The 22,065-nt window shown below is 41.1% G+C and overlaps 1 protein-coding gene across 2 annotated transcripts in view; it reads right to left on the bottom strand.

Annotated features, from left to right (window-relative positions):
- The window catches only part of UCK2 (uridine-cytidine kinase 2), an 85,468-nt gene that overhangs the window by 22,171 nt on the left and 41,232 nt on the right, over nucleotides 1–22,065 (bottom strand). The gene's annotated exons all lie outside the window — the stretch shown is intronic.

Raw genomic sequence — 22,065 nt, forward strand, 5'->3', positions numbered from 1 at the left:
GCTACAGGGCCTTGGAATCACAAGGTGACTGCAGATCCATGGAATGCCACTCAGCCCCTGCACATCTCTTTATATCAACGGAACCAAAAACCATGGCCAGAAAGCTCAGCTAGTTAGCAAGAAGGCTATGCTCACAGCGTTAATCCTACTTCTGTTGGTTACTTTTGCTCCAGTCCACAGCCATGACTTCACATCTACAGTAAACCAGGTGGCCTTTTCACAAATGTGTGTCACCACAGACAGGGTGACAAGGAACACAAACACCACCAACATCTAAAACAACTTAGGGGTATCCCAAACAAGAGTGGAGAAGCCAACTCCAAATGAACTCAAACCTACATGCTTTGTGTGTTGTTGTTAGTAATACATGTATCCTAAAATTTAAAAAAAAGAAAAACAGTAATACATGTGTCTGCCCCTTTTTCCCTTCAATATACTCTTCGTAAAAGGAACATTATGAAACAAGTGCATTCAATAGAATGAGATAGTGAAGGATTGTATTTATCAAATAACTGATTTCTTTTTTCATTTCATACAAAGACTAATGTAAAAATAAAAATGTCTGTATTACATAAGCTGTAGGAGACATAACCCAAGTCTTCTAATGAAACTGAGTGACCTGCCGGGCACGGTGGCCCATGCCTGTAATCCCATAACTTTGGGAGGCTGAGGGGGGTGGATTGCTTGAGGTCAGGAATTTGAGACCAGCCTGGGCAACACAGTGAGACCCCATCTCAAAAAAAAAAAAAAAAAAAGAGGAAAGAAACTGGTCAACCGAATAAATAGAAAGGAAAAACAGCATATTTAGGCCAGGCAGGGTAGCTCACACCTATAATCCCACAGTTTAAGAGGCCAAGGTGGGTGGATCACCTGAAGTCAGTTTGAGACTAGCCTGGCCAACATGGTGAAACCCTGCCTCTACTAAAAATACAAAAATTAGCCAGGCATGGTGGCACATGCCTGTAGTCCCAGCTACTCGGGAGGCTGAGCCAGGAAAATCGCCTGAACCCAAGACACAGAGGTTGCAGTCAGCTGAGATCGTGCCACGTACTCCAACCTGGGCAACAGAGTGAGACTGCATCAAAAAAAAAGAAAAAAGAGAAAAGAACAGAACAGAAAAACAGCATATTTACAGGTTTGATGACTCAAATCTTAGAAGTTTTACTATTGAATTTATTTCATCAACTGATTTTAACAACAACAACAACAAAAACATGAAATCTTTTAAAGTTACAATTCTTATAAAGTTGTGTTTGATTGCCCTGAGCGTAAGGAAAACTGGCCATTCCTGTTGCACAAGTCAGTGCAAACTAAACAGCTCTGCAAAATACGTCCTGTTATACAAGCTGTGACACACGACTAAGTAAGGATCTTTGGAGGAACAATAATATTTTGACTCAATTATTTGCAAACAATTTATTTCGCCTTCATGATACTTTTGCATATTAACACAGAAAAACATTTAAAACTACTCTGGACTTTAGGACCACAGATCCTCCCATGCCCCAAAATATCACAGAACAGTAAAACTTTCATATGATAAACTAGATTCAAAAGTGAAAATGTTACAACAAAACCAAGGCTCTCTGGGTGCTACAGATGGATGGGTGGGGGGGGAAATCAAAGGCTCTAAGCAATTATAAACTATAGGTTTTTAAACACCTGTAGGCCCTCAATTTCCTTTTCCTCCCAGGCATCTGTCTTAGGACGTTTCTTACGTCCTAAGGTTGTAGGAAGATAAAGTCTGCAGCCTTTATTAGTAGATAGAATTCCTCCTAGAATTCCAAAGAACAAAAACAAAAAAGTGATTCACGAAGCCAAATGTATATTATCTAGTTATCCAAATTGTGATATTTTTATTTATATTTAAAACCCATAAAATGTTTTTAATGTAAATAGCAATCCCATCACCATCAAAAAAGCATATTAAAAAGTTACACTACCTAATTTTGCAGATAAACTGTTTCCCTTAACCCAGCACAATCTAGGACAGAACTTGTACAATGGCCAGTAAAATGGGATAATGAACATACAGTAGGTGCAATTCTAGAAAATCAGCGCTCATCCCAACCCTTGATCAATGATACAGTATGACTAATTGTGTTGATCCCCCGCTGCATGTTTCAGTCCTGTGTTTTCAAGGACCTGGCTGGTGACCCTTCCCTTCCACAAACACACTACCACTGCTAACAGTGTAAATGATTACTTATTAGGCAGCAGTCCCTGTGCCAAACACTCCTTTATGACCACCTTTAGAAGCCACATGTGCTCTCCTACATGGATGAGGAAACCAAGTTAAGTAATGTGGTTTCATAGAGTCCTGGCTCTTTACCTCAACCTTAGATAGTAAGAAGTCCCAAGGCAGAAGAAGCCCTTTATCAGGAAGGAGATAAATAAAATTGCACAAATAAGCAAAGAAACACCTGCCTCTAGGTTAATCTAGATTGTTCAGGCATTTTCTTCCTCCTGGGCCATGTTACAAATGGGCCCTAAAAAATCCGGATAACTGTTGAATCTGGCTGACATGTACATAGGGTTTGGTTATATCATCCTCTCTATTGTTGTGTAGGTTTGAATTTTTACCTGGTAGGGAAGAAGGCAGGGAGGGAAGGAGGAGTCCCACAAAGAGACTCTACTCTGCCCTGAATAAATGCTCTTTCGCTTACTTAACGCTCACCTCTGTATCTCTTTCACTATCATCTCTGTGTTCTCCTTTTGCCTAATCCTGCCCCTCTCTTCAAAAGGATGAAATGGAGCTCTGAGGTGTCATCTTGTTCCTTAAGAATAATTCAGCTGGGCACAGTGGCATGCACCTATAATCCCAGTGACTTGAGAAGCTAGGGCAGGAGGATCACTTGAGCCCAGGAGTTCAAGCCCAGGGTGGGCAACACTGTGAGACCCCACCTCTACACAAATTCAGAAATTATCTAGGCATGGTGTTTGTGCCTGTAGTCCCAGCTACGTGTGGCAGGCTAAGGCAGGAGGACTGCTTGAGCCCAGGAGATCAAGGCTGCAGTGAGCCATGATCATGCCACTGCACTCCAGCCTGGGCAACAGAGCAAGACTCTATCTCTAAAAAATAAGAGAGAAAAAAAGAAAAGAAAGAGAAATAATCCACCAATAACCAGGGTTTGAGAAGGCAGGCAATCCTGAGCCTATAGAAATCTAAAATGGGAAAGGGTACAACTGTTACAGTGGGCTAAGACTTAACAATTATATTAATAGTCACAAAAAGACAAATACCATAGGATTTCACTATGCAAAGTAGTCAAATTCATAGAAACGGAAAGTTAAATGGTGGTTGCCAGGGGCTGAGGGGAGGGGAAAATGAAGAGTTGTTGAATGGATTTTATATAATGAAAGGGTTCTGGAATTTGGTCATCCAATAATGTGAATATACTCAACACCACTGAGATGTACACTTAAAGACGGTTACGATGGTAAATTTTATGTTATGTGTATTTTACCACAATTAAAAATTATTATCACTATAATAAAAGCCCCATTTCTTTCTATATGCTAGGTACTGGGCTCAGCACTTTAAAATGATCTCATTTGCATACCACAAGCTTATGTGATGGGAATTATTATCATATCCACACCACTGATGGCAAACATAGAGGCAAAGAGAGGTTGAATGGAGCCAGGATTCCCACTCCAGCAGTCCATCTCCAGTGCCTAGACACTTAGTGGCTGCAGGTGCATAGCGCTGTCTCACAGGCAAACTGACACTGCCCACTGGAGCGTGAGTTCAGCTTCATTTTGTATAATATCTCTATATTTAGTGAATGAATCCAGAATATATTCTGTCCCTGCCACTTCTAACACATTACTGAAATTGGAGTCGGGAGGGTTAAAGGTCTGCTAGGACTGTTGGGTGTTGTCCAAATACAAAGTTAGGTGAAGGTCAATACAAGGTATTTTAAGAAAGGAAAAAACAAAATCTATGGAACAAATCAGTGAAGGTGATTCGCAATTTCTTTACTTACATGGCATTCTGAAGACATTATCTCATTTAATTCCATTACAACAAGTATTACTTTGTCTTCTTTTTTCCTAATGAGGAAACTGAAGCTTAGAAAATTGATCACGTGAAATGATTTGCTCAGTCCCAAAGCTGAGTCTCAAACCATAGGTCTAACTCCAACTGCACAATTCTTTTCACTATTTTAGAACATAAGCCGCTTTGGCATTCACCCCGATGTTCTCCATAAATGTACTTTACCTCTGGAAAACAATGACAGGGGAAGGGAGACAGGGAGGGAACTGATGAGAAATATAATACTGTTTTGTCCCACTGCATCACTAAAGTCAACATTTATGTTGAACTTCATAGAACTAAAGGCAGGCAAGTGATGTGCCTATTAAAAGGAAGCTAAAAGCTCACCAAGAAAACGTGTTCTAGAAATGTTTATTATGTTCAAAAGAATCCAGCTGTTAGGAGCCAGGGTCCACTAGACATGCTGAACAATGAACTCCTTTAGCAGAGACTTCCCATTTGGGAAGCCCCAGTGGCAGTAAACAGCTCATCAACAGGCCCCTTCGGCTGGCAGTTTCCAAAAGGGCAGCTGTTGAGCCAGCATAGGTTCCTGTATTGCTACACAAAGGATATTTCTCTAAAATCGTTCTCACCCTGGAGGTGGCTCTGACAGCCTAAACACAATCTTACTATGTTAGTTCTAGTGTGTGTCTTCCAGGATCTAATCCATAAAATCCTCTTGCCCAGTTCCAAGACCACTGAATAAATAAAAGAAAACAAGCAGGGCAATCAGCTCTGTCGCCTCTTTGTCATATACCCTCCACTACACTTCCGTGCTCAGAACCTGACATAGCCCAAGCCTGGACAGCTCAGAATAATTCAGCCCTTGGGAGGGCGTCGGGTTAGGTGTGTCCCTATGGGAATGGGCTGGCACATCTCACAGTCATCCTTACAGAAGAAGACCAGATAACCATGCTGCCCAACATTTTTGAATCCCATCAAGATGTCTGTTGTAACACTCCAGATGAGCTGCTTCAGAATCACAGGGAGGGCTGCTCAGAGGGAAGAAAACTTAGCAACCACAGCCAATCGGCTCCAGGTTGAGGCACACTGATTGATCATTTCCTCCCTGCTTTTCAGGACGGGAAACAACATCACAGCAGAGAAGAATGCTTGAAGGCCAGACGCTTGGCCTCCTCAGGCAGGAATATCCCATCTAGCTCCTTGGCTCTGGGACTATGTGTGGGTCACATCAATTACTCTTGGCAGTAGCTTTCCCTGTCACTATCATAAAGTAAGTATCACCACTAGCTTATATGGTATCCATCTCAAAGGAAAAAACCATTGCAGCCCCCAGACATTACATCACTCCTTTGCGGGTAGGGGTTGCTCCCCACATGGCTCAGAAGCTCTAATTTACAGGCATTAGAAAACCAAAGCACCAGTAATTTGCCCTGGTTTAAAACTAAGAACAAGGTTCAAACCTGCTGGCTCAACTTCCAATCCAACTGATTAAGTGGCACAATAGAGATGTGTCACTCAAATGCTTCCCTGGAATATCTGCAAAGCCATCTATTCTTTTTTTTTTTTTCAGCAGCAAGATTTATTGTGAAGAACGAAAGAACAAAGCTTCCACAGCATGGAAGGGGACCCAAGTGGGTTGCCCTAGGCCATCTATTCTTGAAGTCATGGATGGCCCCAGAGTCCATGCATTGCTGACTAGGAGCTCCTAGCTACAATACAATCACCACCACCCACCCATGCCACCACATACAGGATCTAAATTAGAAACTCACTAAATTACTAATAAGGCTCTCCAGTACCAAAAAGCAGCCATGGGTCAATCAAATAACTGAAGAGCTTTTGGAGCACAAGGACCAATAGTGTGACTAAGTTTTTATTCTCAGGCACCTGGACTGGGGGGTGGGGGTGTGTCTCCCAAATGTCTGTTAAATAGAAATGTCAAAATTTATCAGAAGTCTTTTTTGAAGTCGTAACATCTTAGCTCACTGCAGCCTCGAACTCCTGGACTCAAGCCATCAGTCCTTGAATTTTAGCTGGGCACACAGACTGCATTTTTCAGCCACCTTTGCAGTTCCTCATGACTATGCAACTGTTCCCTCTTTTGACATTCCTTCCTGTTGACTCAAATGAAGACCTGATAGCTGAAGCTCAAGCAGCCACCTTGCAGCACTGCTGTCATTCTAAGGATGGGAGAGCAGCTAAATAAAAGCCCAAGATTCAAATAATTAGAGCTGAGAGCCATTAAGAGTGAGTGCTTCACACCCGTAATCCCAGCACTTTGAGAGGCCGAGTCAGGCAGATCATGAGGTCAAGAGATCAAGACCATCCTGGCCAACATGGTGAAACCCTGTCTCTACTAAAAATACAAAAAATTAGCTGGGCGTGGTGGCACGCGCCTGTAGTCCCAGCTACTTGGGAGGCCGAGGCAGGAGGATCGCTTGAACCCGGGAGGCAGAGGTTACAGTGAGCTGAGATCATGCCACTGCACTCCAGCCTCGTGACAGAGCGAGACTGTGTCTCAAAAAAAAAACAAAAGAGTGAGTGTTAAGGTCTGAATGTGTCCCCCCAAAATTCACACGCTGAAATGCTGAAACTTAACTGCTGATGTGATTGTACTAGAAGGTAGGCCTATAGGAGGTGATGAGGGCCCTTATGAAAGGGCTTGAGGGAGTGGATTCATTCTCTTCTGCTCTTCTGCCATGTGAGGACACTGCATTAGTCCCCTCTAGAGGATTCAGCAACCAGGTGCATCCTTGGAAGCAGACAGCGGCCCTCACCAGACACCAACCCTGCCAGTACCTTGATGTTGAACTTCCCAGCCTCTGGAATTGTGAGAAATAAATTTCTGTTCTTCATGAATCTACACAGTGTCACGTATTTTGTTACAGCAGCACAAACATTCTGAAATAATGAGGTACACTATCTTTAAACCCTGTTTTAGAGGTTTTCTGTCACTTTCAACAGAAGTGATACTAATACTGAGGTCAACACTCACATAACCAGCACACCTTAGTATATGGCTCTTGGTAGAAACGTTCTCTTGAAAGCTGAGGAAATCCTTTGTCCTGGTCCAACAGGCTGCCTTAATTATCACAGGAACCACAAGTAACTTATCAGCCGAGTCATTTCCATGTGAGTTTTAAAGGGTAGGGTGATGAACATACACCTGAACCAGTGTCCCCAGACCACTGCTCTGTCACCTGCCGACCTCCAGATATTTACCCAGACGTGTTTCTTCCCCCTTTCGGCACCTGTTTGTGCCACAGACCAAGCTCTCCGTAGAGAAAGTAGTACCCAGGAGAGGTAAACCCAAAAGGCTATTAACAGTAGAAGATGAAAGATTCCCCACAACAGAAGCTCCCAGTTTTAATTCCTGATCCATCTGTTGGTGCCACAAAGGTAGTCCAGCCTAGAAAGATGCAGATGTTAGACTGCGTCTGAGAGATCTTCTGGCTGATCAACAGTCACCAACATAAACAAGTTCCTAGGACTTTTCCCTGAAGTGCCAATCTCATTAAGCTCTATTACTAGAAAAGACATTTGAAAAATTCACTTCTGGGTTTATGTAATTACATGTTTGGCTCTGCTCTTTAGACTCACCAGCACTTGGAAATTAAGTGGTTCAAAATTAACTGAGTGATGATAATAATAGCTAACACATAGAACATGCTATATGTCAGGAACTATTCTAAAGGCTTTACATATACTTGGTTATATTTAATCCTCAAATCAACTTTATGAAGTGGGTATTCTTATTACCCCTATTTTACTTTACATAAGAAGAAACTGAGTCAGAGAAGCAGATTAAGTGACTCGGACCAAAGTCAAACATCTGAAAAACAGTTGAGCCTGTCTTCAAAGTCAGATGGGCTGGCTTCAAGATGCATGCTCTTCGCCACCACACAACTGCTTTGACTTGTCTTGCCACCATCAGAAGGGGATGGAAATCTTCTGGTGAGAAAAGAGCCACAATAACCCTACAAGCAGGGGTGTAGTGCCAACATGTGTATACTGAATATACTGGAACCACCAGGAGCAAAACATTCTCAGCAAGGCTCCGTAATTTACTCCCTGGGGGGCTCTGCAAAGCACGTTTGTTGGGCTTCCTTAGAAGTTAATTTTTCTGATAAATATTTTATCAGGAAAAGAGAAAGGTAAGTCACTTCTGATTCCCTACAACTCATTCTTTGGTTGAAAATGGTATCTAAGTCCATGCTTAAGGGGGCTGGGATTAATCCTCTGGGAAACAGATGAGCCTACGTAGGTGCTTTTGGGAGCAGAAATGAGCAAACCAACTGTTTAAAACCTCACCATATCAAAACTGGTACACTCATGCCGGCTGTTGTGCTGTGAACTGGTAAACCCATTTTAAAGCAGTAGGGTAAGAATCAACATTTCTACCTTCATGCCAAGTAACAAACTTACAGTGAAATTGATCAAGATAGAAAACAAACAAACAAACAAACAAAACCCTGAGTAAGTACATATGAGGACAGGGGAGAATATAGTACAAATACTCTGACTATAACCATGTAAAAGATATAGGTAAACATGACAGAGAAAATCTGGAAGGCAAACTGGCCAAAAATGAGAACTATGGTTCTTCTACATCATCTTTTTTTTTTTTTTTTTTTTTTAAGTTTTATTGAGACAGAGTCTTACTCTGTCGCCCAGGCTGGAGTACAGTGGCGTGATCTCAGCTCACTGCAACCTCTGCCTCCCAGGTTCAAACAATTCGTCTGCCTCAGCTTAAGGAGTAGCTGGGACTATAGGTGTGCACCACCACACCCAGCGAATTTTTTGTATTTTTAGTAGAGACGGGGTTTCAACATGTTGGCCAGGCTGATCTCGAACTCCTGACCCAAAGTGATCCACACGCCTCGGCCTCCCATAGTGCTGGGATTACAGGCATGAGCCACCACGCCCAGCCTGCTACATCATCTTAAACAAAAAGGCAGAGAGGTATCTACACTGCTCATGTGAGACCAAGTTCTAGGCTCACCCAGAGCCTGGTTAACAGCTACCACCAAGCAAAGACAAAACAGGGATTCAAGGGGCAATGTATCCCTCGCAACTGAATTAAGATTATTCCATATAGAATAGTGATTAATTTCAGTCTTTATTCTAAGCCTGAATATGGAGTCTATGGATCCTACTTTGTATTTGTCCCCACAGGACAAACACAAAAGACATCACTCACACACACACACACACACACACACACACACACACACACCCAAAAAAACTGAATGGATCTAGGCTTGTTGCTAACTTTGGTGAACTGCTGCTTATGATGCCCTCTCCAAGAAGCAGAAACAAAGAGGAGACCTGCTGGAAGATTAATTATTACTGACTTGTGGGTGCAAGTGAGGCTGGGTCTATTTCTTTCCCCTTTTACTTGAGCGTTAAGAGGCAAGTTGGGATAGTGAAAAACAACAAACTGGGCCCCTTGTCCTGGGTGACACACCAAAACCCACCCACTTGCTAGGGACCTGTTTACTGAGCAAAGATAATATGCTTATTACAGAAATTATGGACTGAAAGAAAGAACTGAAGTCCTTCTGGGTATGAGACACAAAACGAAAGCTGACTTTCCTCCGTTCTTAAAAAACTGAATAGATCAAGAGAGTACAATGTGCCAGTTGGATCCTCTGCCGAATCTTTCCAAATTGCAGGCCGCACATGAGTAAACATTTAATGTGGATGCAACAGCACAACAGTGCTTTGTTGTACAAAGTATATTTTAGTTAACTCCTCCATCCAGTAATCCTTATCTAAACTGGAAAATCAGAAATCAGACTGTCTAGTTATCAAGATTTTTAAAATTTTCTTCTTAATTTCTCCTCCAGCACCCACATCTAATGCCCAAATACAGAGCAACAGGGGAAGGAAAGAGAAAGCAATGCCAAGCAGCCACTTCCGTTCCTTTTTCAGAGTCTCTTTCACATCTTTGAAAACTAATCTTATTATTTATTCTTCATAGCATTTGAAGAAAGGGGTTCAAGTCCTCTATTGGCTGTCTCAATTCCCTCGACTGTTCCCTTCTAAGTTTTGCTGAATTCGTCATTCATCACTACCATCTCCAGGGCCCCAAAACTCCAAGAATCAAAAAAGAGAAAAGAGAAAAGAACTCCCAAAGCCACATAGACCATGTTACTGTATAAGGAGGAGTAAGTTCATCACACTGGAAGTCATCATAAATTTTCAGGGCTAATCTACTACTGACAAAATAATAATAATAATAATAATAATAATAACAAAAGCAAACATCCTTTGAATATAATGATTTTCTTTTATTAATTTGTGAAACTGGCACAACTATCAGTAGATATGGGCCAAACTCTTATTTCAGACCCACACAAATATGAATAACTGATATGACAAAGATGCAAATGCAATTCAGTGGAGGAAGGACAGCCTTTTCAAGAAGTGGTGCTGAAGCAACTGAATGGATATCCGTCGACCAGAAAAATGAACCTCAAGCCAAGCATGGTGGTCTGCTCTGCAAAAGATCCTGACAAGAGAATGACAACAAGATACAGGCTGGGAGAATACATTTGCAAAAGGCATGCCTGATAAGAGGTTGTTATCCAAAATATAACAAAAAATAAAAACACAAAACTCTTAAAATTCGACAATAAGAAACAAACCTAACAAAAAATGGTCTAAAGACCTTAACAGACACTTCACCAAAGAAGACATATAGATGACATATAAGCATATGGAAAGATGTTCCACATCTATTGTCATCAGGGAAATGCTGATTAAAACAAGGTACCACTACATACCTATTAAAATGGCCAAAATGTAGAACACTGACAACACCAAGTGCTAAGAAGGATGTGGAGCAACGGGAACTCTCACTCATTGCTGGTAGGGCTGCAAAATGGTATACCCACTTTGGAAGACAATTTGGCAGTTTCCTGTGAAACTAAACAGTCTTACCATACAATCCAGCACCCATGTTCCTTGGTATTTACCCAAAGGAGTTTAAAATGTATGTTCACACAAAAACTTGCGCATGGTATTTATAGAAGCTTTATTCATAATTGCCAAAACTTGGAAGCAAGCAACCAAGATGTACTAAAGTAGGTGAATGAATAAACTGTGGTACAGCTAGACAATGGAATGTGATTCAGTGCTAAAAAGAAATGAGCTGGCAGCCGGGCACGGTGGCTTACGCCTGTAATCCCAGCACTTTGGGAGGCCAAGGTGGGCAGATCACGAGTTTAGGAGATCAAGACCACTCTGGCCAACATGGCCAGAGGGGGTTTCACCAAAACCCGTCTCCACTAAAAATACAAAAATTAGCTGGGCATGGTGGCACGCAGCTGTAGTCCCAGTTACTCAGGAGGCTGAGGCAGGAGAATCGCTTGAACCCAGAAGGTGGAGACTACACTGAGCCGAGATTGCGCCATTGCACTCCAGCCCAGGTGACAGAGCAAGACTCTGTCTCAAAAAAAAAAAAGAAAGAAAGAAATGAGCTGGCAAGCCATGAAAAGACACTGAGAAACCTTAAATGCATATTGCTAAGTGAAAGAAGCTAATCTGAAAAGGTCACATAATGTATGATTTCAACTACAGTATATGACATTCTTAAAAAGGCAAAACTATGAGGACAACAAAAAGATCAGTGGTTGCCAGGGGTTAGGGGAAAGGCAGGGATGAATGGGCAGAGCACAGGGGATTTTTTAGGGAAGTGAAACTATTCTGTATGATGCTATAATGGTGGATAACATGTTATCATACATTTGTCCAAACCCACTCAATGTACAACAGCAAAAGTGAACCCTAATGTCAACTATTAACTTGTTGATAAGGATGTGACAATGTAGGTTCATGACTGTGACCAACGTACCTCTCTGATGGGGGGTGTTGATAATAGGGGAGGTTGTGCATGTGTTGGGCCAAGGGGAATCAGAGAAATCTCTATCTTTTCCTCAATTTTGCTAGGAACCTAAAACTGCTCTTTAAAAAAAGCATATTAAAGAAGATAATAAACACGCAACTAAACTACCATATGATCAGGCAATTGTACTGATCCCACAGAAATGAAAACATAGTCACACAAAAATACATACACAAATGTTCATAGAAGCTTTGTTAGAGCCAAAAATTAGAAGCCACCCAGATGGCCTTCATTACGCCGATGGTTAAACTACGGTATATCCATACAATGGACTATTACTCAGCAATAAAAACGAATGACTGCTGATACAACAACCTGCACGAATCTCCAGAGAATTGTGCTGAGTAAAAAAGGGCAATTCCAAAAGGTTACATACAGTATGGTTATATTTGTATAAAATTGTGGAACGATTAGTGGTGGACCACGGTTAGGGACAGGGAGCAGTGGAGGGGCGGGAAATCCAGGGCAGGTAATAAACAGCAAAACAGCAGTAGTGATGGAAGTGTTCTGTATCTTCACTGTATCAACGTCAACATCCCGTTGTCTTTTGTAATATGGGATCTCTCTGTATTATTTCTTATGTGTTTGTGAACCTACAACTATCTCAAAACAAAATGTTTATCTAAAAAAAAGATTAGCGACTATCCATCTTCTGCCATTTGTCTTTTTATTTATCCCAGAAGTATAGCTTCTCACTTTTCAAAATTCTTAATTTTTCCTCACAAAGCAGTGTTAATAATTAATTGGGATGAGATGAATGCATTCTGCACACAGGACAAATTTTGGGGGGGTCAGTGGACCATTTATAAGTGAGTTACATTGTTGCCCCCCAAAATCTATGATCATATTCTAACTCCCCCAACCTCAAAATATGACCTTATTTGGAAAAAAGGTCTTTGCACATGTAATTAAGTTAAATATCTTGAGATGAGATCATCCTGAATTAGGGTGGGCCCTAAACCCCATGACATGTGTCCTTCTAAGAAACAGAAAAGGTGAAGATACGGAGACATGAGGGAAAGCCATATAAAGGTGAAAGTAGAGACTGGGGTGATACAAGAAATGGCAGCAGAAGCTGGGAGACAGGATGGAGGCATGGGTCTCCTTCAGATCTTCCAGAAGAGGCCAACACTGCCCACACCTAAATTTCAGTCTTACAGCCTCCAGCACTAGAAGAGAATGAATCTGTCATTTTAAGTCATCAAGATTGTAGTAATTTGTTACTATAGCCATAGAAAACTAATACACCTGTCACTTTTTTAATGGGTATATTCAATTTCTTTTTTTAAATCACAGAGGATGTACTTTCTTCAACTTTTATTTATGTACACTCCTGTACATACATCGTTTTTATCTCCTTACAGAGGATATATGTCATAAAGATGTATCATTGCATTTTACAAACTTGTCCTGCAGAATTTTTCCTGGTGTTTTCTGTTTGCTCTAATGGTAAACTGTTGCTATCTGGAATATAGGCATGTCTACCTAATCAAATATCCTGGTTAATAATTTATCATACTTACTAAATACTCAGAAGTAAAACTATACTGAGCACAGGACTTAATCTACTGTTTCCTTGGTGACTAAGACGTCACTTCCAGATCCAGTGGTGTGCTTCAGGGTCTTCAAAATGAGTAGCAATTACTAGGCTGCAGATGTGTGAAACTGCCATTTAAGAGAGGTGTTGTGTTTCCATAGAAATGCCCAATAAACTTCTGGGCAAGATAGATTTTAAAAAGCAAGAGGATGAAAACTACCCACCTACTACAATGTCCTAAAAAGCAAAATATAGGTCCTTGTGGTGTTATGATTTATAATGGTTTTCAACCAGGTTCCTGGTCCATAACTCCCACAGCCCTTGTTACAGTCTTTTGTGATAATGTTGGGTCAGGAAACAGAATCTCTTTCCTGCCTTCCTTTCACCTGGCCCGAGGCAGGAATCTAATCTTTCCCCACCTTTCAGATTGTGGGTCTCAAACCCTCCCCTGAGAGGGCTAAGCACTGTAGGAAGGAACGCTTCCAAAAAACCCAAGAAAGCTGGGTACAGGGAGTTTCCGGATAGCTGAACACCTGGAGGTTCCTGGAGGGTGGCACACAAGGGAGGGGTTGGAAACTCCGCACCTCTTTCCCCATGCCTTGCCCTGTGCGTCTCTTCATCTGTGTCCTTTGCAAAATATCCTTTATAATAAACCAGTAAACATAAGTGTTTCCCTGAGTTCTGTGAGCCACTCCAGCAAATTAATCAAACCCAAAGAGGGGGTTATGGGAACCTCGACTTGAAGTCAATCAATCAGAAGTTCCAGAGGCTCAGGTTTGCATGTCTGCAGGGGGCAGCGGCAGTTTTAGAGACTTGAGTTTCCAACCTGTGGGATTTGACACTATCTCCAGGTAAATAGTGTAGCAAGTAAATTGGAGGACACTCAACTGGTGTCTGTGCCTTGCTGTGTGAGGAAATCCCCCCTCTCTCACCACAATCGGTCACAGAAGTCTTCCGTGTTAACTGTTGTGGTGTGAGAGTAAAGGAAAAATGTGGTTTCAGAGAGTTTCCCTACATAGTCCTTTAAAGTCAGGCTGGGCAGGGCACACAGGACCTGGCTTGATTCCTGACTCTAACATACCAGTGATATCTCGGGCAACTCAACCTCTTAGAACACTGGCATCCTTGTTTTAAACTGCAGGTAACCATATCTGTTCCACAAATGGGCCATAAGTGTCAATAAGCTACATGTCTAAGATAGTGGCTAGCACAAACTATATGTTCAATAAAAATTATTCTCTTCTTTAAGATCCACCAAATTTTCATTTAGACAAATCTTTCCAAGAAAGTCCATTAGGAAGCTTTTTTTTTTTTTTTGGTAACTCAGTTGAAAACTTCATCAATTCATGCCCATTAGTTTTATTTTCTTCACGTCTATAAAACGGCACAAAACTACATTATCATACTATTAAACCACACCACACAATTAAAACACACCAGTGTTCATACATTATGTACCAAGAAAGAAAAAGCATCCATTTCCTTAGAGTTAGTGTTCCTGCCACAGCCACCTAAGAAAACACCAGGGCAAAGGACAGCACCCTCTTCTAGAATGCCCAAGCAACTGCAATGCCTTTCATGTCCTCGGTAAAACAAATCTTCCATTTTAACAACCTATAGATGGAAGAAAAGGAATTCTTACGTAAAAAAAAAATCTTCCTGTTTTATGGCAGAGGCACCTGATAGCCATAACTGAAGCATATCCTAAGAATGAGAAGAGTGTTGGTTTGGAGTTCCAGGCTAAGAAATCTGAGAGTGGCCAACCTGGAGATTCAGTCTTTATCTATTAAAGACATCCAAATCCCTGCCCTATCCCTTTTAACGCAGGGGATGGAGACCTTTGTTTTGGGAGGCTGCCAGGGTGAGGATGCTAAATGAAAATGCTATATGAGCTACATGTCTTTTACAAAAGGTAGCAGCATGCTTCCTGCCAAGCCCGCTGCCACTGGACGGCTCTGTACGTGAGTCCCCCAAATAAACCCTATGTCTCATTTGATATCTCCGGGTCTTTTCTTCAGTCTCTCAAACATGGTGTCATCCCTATTGGAGTCAACAGGGGTCTAGCATAACATCTATAAACAATCAAATCACAAAGCATTCCCTCAAGAAGCAGGCTGGGTGGCCCAGGAAATGGCCCAGGTGATTGTGGAGCCCAGAGAATCAGTGCTTATGAGGGCAGAATCAAGTTCCCACCTACCCGTCTCTTTTGTTTTTAAAATAAAAGTAGTAAAGAAGTAAATTCATAAAATAGAAGGTTGTCCTCAGAGGATGGGATGCATGAAATTAAGGTTATGGAGGACTGCAATTACTGGTAATGATAAGGTCTAAGGTAGAGGGAGACAATGGCTAAAGTCATTACCTATGTTTACACTGAAATTGCCAAGAACTAAAGGAAGCAGTGATACTGGAAAGAAAGAGATAATAAGGTAGGAGATAAAATCACAGAGAAATAGCTCAGGAGTAGTGGGTGGCTCTGGTGATATGAGATCCAAAGCTGGTGTTTTAGGCAGGAGGGAGGGAGGGAGAATGGTTTGAAAGAAATAGGAAGTAAGAAGGAAGCACCACCCCCCACGTCTCGGCACTAAGGCCCAAAGATAAGCAGCATGTGGGAAAAGCTTCTCCTGAGGCCTGGCAGGAAAAACAGGGAAATCAGGAAAGAGCAAGTTTTTGACAGAAAAGGTAAAGGACACTCAAAAGAAAGGGTTGAGAATATGGAGGTTTTACTGATGATGAACTACGACAGCCCAACGGGAGAAAGGGTTTTCACACTGCAAGAAGTGAAAAAAGAGAAGGTCAGGAAGATATAAAGAATCACACAGAAATGGGAAGCTTCACTTTTTCTCATTATTAAAAAATGAACGTAATAATCTTTTTCTAAAAAGTACAAGTAGGTAAAACAAAGACAGAAATGATTGGCTAAGTCCTACTGCTAGAAATAAATGTAGCTACCATTTTGGCAAGCATTTTTCCATGTTTATATGCATGCATGGTAGCTTGTGTCCAAGACGGTGGCCATCAGTTTCTTCCCTCCCTATGTGGGCAAGATATTCCTCCAGTGAGGGGTGAAGTCTATTCAATCAATTGCATACTGACTTCTTTTAAGATAACTACATTTTATTGTATCTCGCTATTCTCTATCTCAGAATTCTATAATCTGTCCCTTCTTCATTATTAAATTGTGGCAACCTAAAACCAGACATGAAATTCTGGGGGTTTTTTTGGTTTTCTTTTCTATTCGTTGGTTTGTTTTTTGGTAGTTCCTACCCTGGTCTTTCTACTTACTTTACTTTTTATAATTAACATTGCGCTCAATAAACATCTTACTCTACTTGATCTCGACTGCCCTTTTCAAGGTAGTTGCTTTTTGCATCTCCAACGTGATGCAAAATTCACAGGGTACAAAATAGTATAAGGCACAAAGCCTGTCTCCTTCCTACTCTATCTCCCAGCCGGATTGCTGATCACTTCTCTGGCAGCTACTGTTTTCAGTTTCGTGTACATCCCTTCAGAGGCAGTCCCTACATATAAAACCATGTGTGAATGATTTTTTTCAAACACAGACACTAATACACGCTGTCTGCACCTTCGTTCATTTATATATCTCAAAGATTATACTGTCAATACTTTTAAGACTGCCTCCTTTTTAAGGGCTTCAAGGTATTCCACTATATGAAGGAACTGCAGCTAGTCCTCCATTGACAGACATAAATTATGTCTCAACTTTTTCTAAAATGAACTTAATGTATGGATATACATATATATTTGTAGAATAGATTTCCAGTAGTGGATTTGCTAGGGCAAAGAATCTGCATTTTTAAAAATTTCCATATATATGCCCAGCTAGCCCCCACCATCAACAATTTATATATAATGTACTATTTCCCCCTCACTCTTAATGATATCTAACCTTTGGTCTGTTTAATTTGCTGTCCTATTTTAAGTGAGGGTAAACATCTTTTATATGCCTAAAAGACGGCCAGGCATGGTGGCTCACACCTGTAATCCCAGCACTTTGAGAGGCCAAGGCGGGCAGATCACTTGACATCAGGAGTTCAAGACCAGCCTGGCCAACATGGCAAAACCCCGTCTCTACTAAAAATACAAAAATTAGCTGGGCATAGTGGCACACACCTATGATCCCAGCTACTTCGGAGGCTGAGGCAGGCGAATCGCTTGAACCTGGAAGGTGGTGTTTGCAGTGAGCTGAGATTGCACCACTGTACTCCAGCCTGTGTGACAAGAGCAAGACCCTGTCTCAAAGAAATAAAAATAAAAAATAAGTAAACTGGCTAGAGCAGCTGGCAAAAAGAGAAAAAAAAAAAAAGACTATGTATATGCCTAAAAGGCTTCTGTTCTTCTGGAACTGGTTTGTTGATATCCTGTCCTCACTTCTCTGTTGATTTATTGGTCTTTTATTTCTTATTGATTTATAAAAGCTCTTTATATATTAAGGAATCTGGCCATTTCTCATTTGCATCACAAATTCTTTCTAGTTAACTGTCTTTTTAAGTAGTGTTTTGCAAAGAAATTCTTTATTGATGCAGTTAAACTGATTAACCGAAACTGATTTTATCATGTTATATTCAGAAACAATTTCCTCAACCAAAGATTTTTTTTTTTAACTTCCCTATGTTATCTTCTCAACTTCATGTCTTCCTTACTCCTCGGTAGCTCACTTGTCCTTTCTTTGCCTTCAGCTCCCAAGATCCCAACCACATCAAAGGCAGACCACAAGAGGGCACCAATCCAGCAGCTCCTTGAACCCTGAAAAGGCAGGCCAGGCTGACACCCAGAGACCACAGAGGGCAAATAACCGAAGAGGAAATGAGTTCTAACAGAGTGGGTTGTAAGGAACTTCCTGTGCATATACAGAGCGTTACAAAAGACCTGCAGCTGTGTCCCTGTGGAGTTCACCAGGAAAGAGACACAGGACCTGCTTTCAACCCTCTAGCCCACAGCTGCACACATGCTAAGGGATCAGGCCTGTGGCACAATTGGAAAAGCATAAAGCAGCAGCAAGTCTGGAGTACAACCCAGATGAAAGCCATTTGTTAAACTATTTTTCTTTAAAACACGAGGTATATTTTCCCACCTTGTGCAGGGTATCCTGTTAAGAGTATGAAATCCTGTTTTTTTCCATACCATGAGAAATGGGTACAATAAGCAAACGCACACGCACACACAAAAAATTCACTCCCCCTACACAAAAAGAAACCATACTAAACACTAACAGGGGCCAGGCGAGGTGGCTCACCCCTGTAATCCCAGCACTTTCGGAGGGGCAACGCTGGCAGATCACTTGAGGTCAGGAGGTCAAGACCAGCCTGGCCAACATGGTGAAACTCCTCTACTAAAAATACAAAAATTAGCCAAGCATGGTGGCACATGCCTGTAATCCCAGCTACTTGGGAGGCTGAGGCAGGAGAATGGCTTGAACTTGAACCTGGACGGCGGAGGTTGCAGTGAGCCAAGATCGTGCCACTGCACCCCAGCCGGGGCAACAGAGCAAAACTCCTTCTCGAAAAAAAAGACTAACAAGGAATTTTTGTCCAATGAAGCCTTCTGTAAAATAATAACACATATATAACTGAAGACTGGATAGTAAGCAGCATAATAAATACATGTTTCTAATCCTACCTTGATAACCTCCTTCCATGTCACTTGAAATGGTTCCTACAGATTTCTAGGAAACAGTACACAGAAAGTTCCCTCAGGGAAGCTCCCTGTAGTATGCTGTCTACCCATAATGGAGCAAGAGGCTTGAATCTCTTCCTCCTACATATTAAAGCAGAACCCTGTAGCCAGACACTGAGGCTCAAAAACTCCTGTGAGCAGAAGTATCTTCATTCACATATTAAAATTGTCATCCAGCAAATGGTACTGGGAAAACTGGACATTCAAATGAGAACCCTGTAGCCAGACACTGAGGCTCAAAAACTCCTGTGAGCAAAAGTATCTTCGTTCACATATTAAAATTATCGTCCAGCTAATGGTATTGGGAAAACTGGACATTCATATGCAAAAAAAAAAAAAAAATGAAGTTAGACCTTTCCTTACTTTACACCATACAAAAAAAGAAACAAACAACAACAACAAAAGAAACCACCACCTCAAAACAGATCAAATACCTAAACTTAAGGGCTAAAACTGTAAGTCTTAGGAGAAAATATAAAAATAAAGCACTTTGACATTGGATTTGGCAATGATTTCTTACATGTAATACTGAAAGCACAGGCAACAAAAGAAAAAAATAGGTAAGATGGACTTCATCAAAATTTAAAACTTTTGCCAGGCAAGGTGGCTCAACCTATTAATATAATTAACATAATTCCTGTGCTTTGGGAAGATTGCTTGAGGCTGAGAGCTCAAGAATAGCCTGGGCAACACTGCAAGACGTCCACAAAAAAGTTTTTAAAAATTAGCTGGTGGTGGCTCACGCCTATAATCCCAGCACTTTGGAAGGCTGAAGCAGAGGATCGCTTGAGCCTGCAGTGAGCTATGATCATGACACACTGCACTCCAGCGTGAGTGACAGAGCAAGACCCCATCTCTTTAAAAAAAAAAAAAAAAAAGGCCCATGATGAGATTCTCTTTCATACCCATTAGGATGGCAATTTTTTTTTTTAAGAAAGAAACTAGAAAGAACAAATGTTAGCAAGCATGCGAGGAAAAGGAATTCTTGTGCACTGCTGGCAGGAATGTGAACTTGTATAGCCACTGTAGAAAACAGTATAGGAACTCCTCAAAAAACTAAATATAGAATTACCGTATGACCCAGCAATACCATTTGTGGGGATGTACCCAAAAGAACTTAAAGTTGAAACTCAAGTAGATACAGGCATACTTCATTTTATTGTGCTTCACAGATACTACGTTTTTTTTTACAAATTGAAGGTTTGTGGCAACACTGTGTGAAGCAAGTCTTGTTAATACCATTTTTCCAATAGCATGTGTTCACTTTGTATCTCTGTGTCACATGTTGGTAATTCTCACAATATCTCAAACATTTTCATTATTTTATTATATGTTATGGTGATCTGTGATCAGTGATCTTTGACATTACTATTGTAATTATTTCGGGGTGCCACCAACCACGCCCATATAAAATGGCAAATTGAATCCATTAATGTACATGTTCTGACTGTTCCACTGACTGGGGCATTCCACTGTCTCTCTCCCTCTTCTTGGGCCTCCCTATGATTTCCTGCGACAGAACAATATTGAAGTTAGGCCAATTAATACCCTACAATGGCCTCTAAGTGTTCAAGTAAAAGAGTCACATATCTCTAACTGTAAATCAATGGATAGAAATAATTAAGCTTAGTGAGGAAGGCATGTCGAAAGCCAAGATAGGTCAAAAGCTAGGCCTCTTAGGCCAAGGAGTCAGCCAAGATGTGAATGCAAAGAAAAAGTTCATGACGGCAATTAAAAGTACCACTCCAGTGAACACATGAATGATAAGAAAGCAAAACAGCCTTATTACTGATACGAACAAAGTTTGGTCTGGATAGAATATCAAACCAGCCATAACATTCCCTTGAACCAAAGCCTAATCCAGAGCAAGGCCCTAACTCTCTTCAATCCTATGAAGGCTGAGAGAGATGAGGAAGCCACACAAGAAAAGTTTGAAGCTAACAGAGGCTGGATCATGGGGCTTAAGTTAAGAAACCATATCCCTAACATATTGTGCTAGATGAAGCGGCAAGTGCTGATGTAGAAGCTGTAGCAAGTTATCCAGAAGATCTAGCTAAAATAACTGATGAAGGTAGCTACACTAAAGATTTTTTCAATGTAGAAAAAACAGCCTTCTATTAAAATAGTATGCCATCTAAGACTTTCGCAGCTAGAGAAGTCAATGCCTGACTTCAAAGCTTCAAAGGACAGGATGACTCTCTTGTTAGAGGCTAATGCAACTGGTGACTTTAAATTGAAGTCAATGCTCATTTACCATTCCCAAAATCCTAAGGCCCTTGTATGCTCCATCTACTCTGCCTGTGCTCTGTAAATGGAACAACAAAGCCAGTATGGCAGCATATCTCATTACAGCATGATTTACTGAATATTTGAATCCCACTGTTGAGACCTATTGCTCATAAAAAAAGATTCCTTTCAAAATATTACTGCTCATCAGCAATGCACCTAGTCACCCAAGAGCTCTGATGGAGATGTACAAGGAGATTAATGTTATTCTCATGCCTGCCTACACAACATCCCTTCTGCAGCCCATGGATCAGAGTGATTTTGACTTTCAAGTTATTATTTAAGAAATACATTTCGTAAGGCTACAGCTGCCATAGTGATGCTTCTGGTGGATCCGGGCAAAGTAAACTGAAAACCTTCTAGAAACGATTCACCATTCTAGATGCCATTAACAACATTTGTGATTCATTGGAGGAGGTGAAAATATCAACATTAACAAGAGTTTGGAAGAAGTAGATTCCAAGCCTCATGCATGATGTTGAGGGGTTCAAGACTTCAGTGGAGTAAGTCACTGCAGATGTAGTGGAAACAGCAAGAGAACTAGAATTAGAAGTGGAACCTGAAGATGTGACTGAATTGTTGCAATCTCATAATAAAATGTGAACAAATAAGGAGTTTCTTATGATGAACAAGTTT

This window comes from Pan paniscus, chromosome 1, assembly GCF_029289425.2.
Source record: "Pan paniscus chromosome 1, NHGRI_mPanPan1-v2.0_pri, whole genome shotgun sequence".
Lineage (NCBI taxonomy): Eukaryota > Metazoa > Chordata > Mammalia > Primates > Hominidae > Pan > Pan paniscus.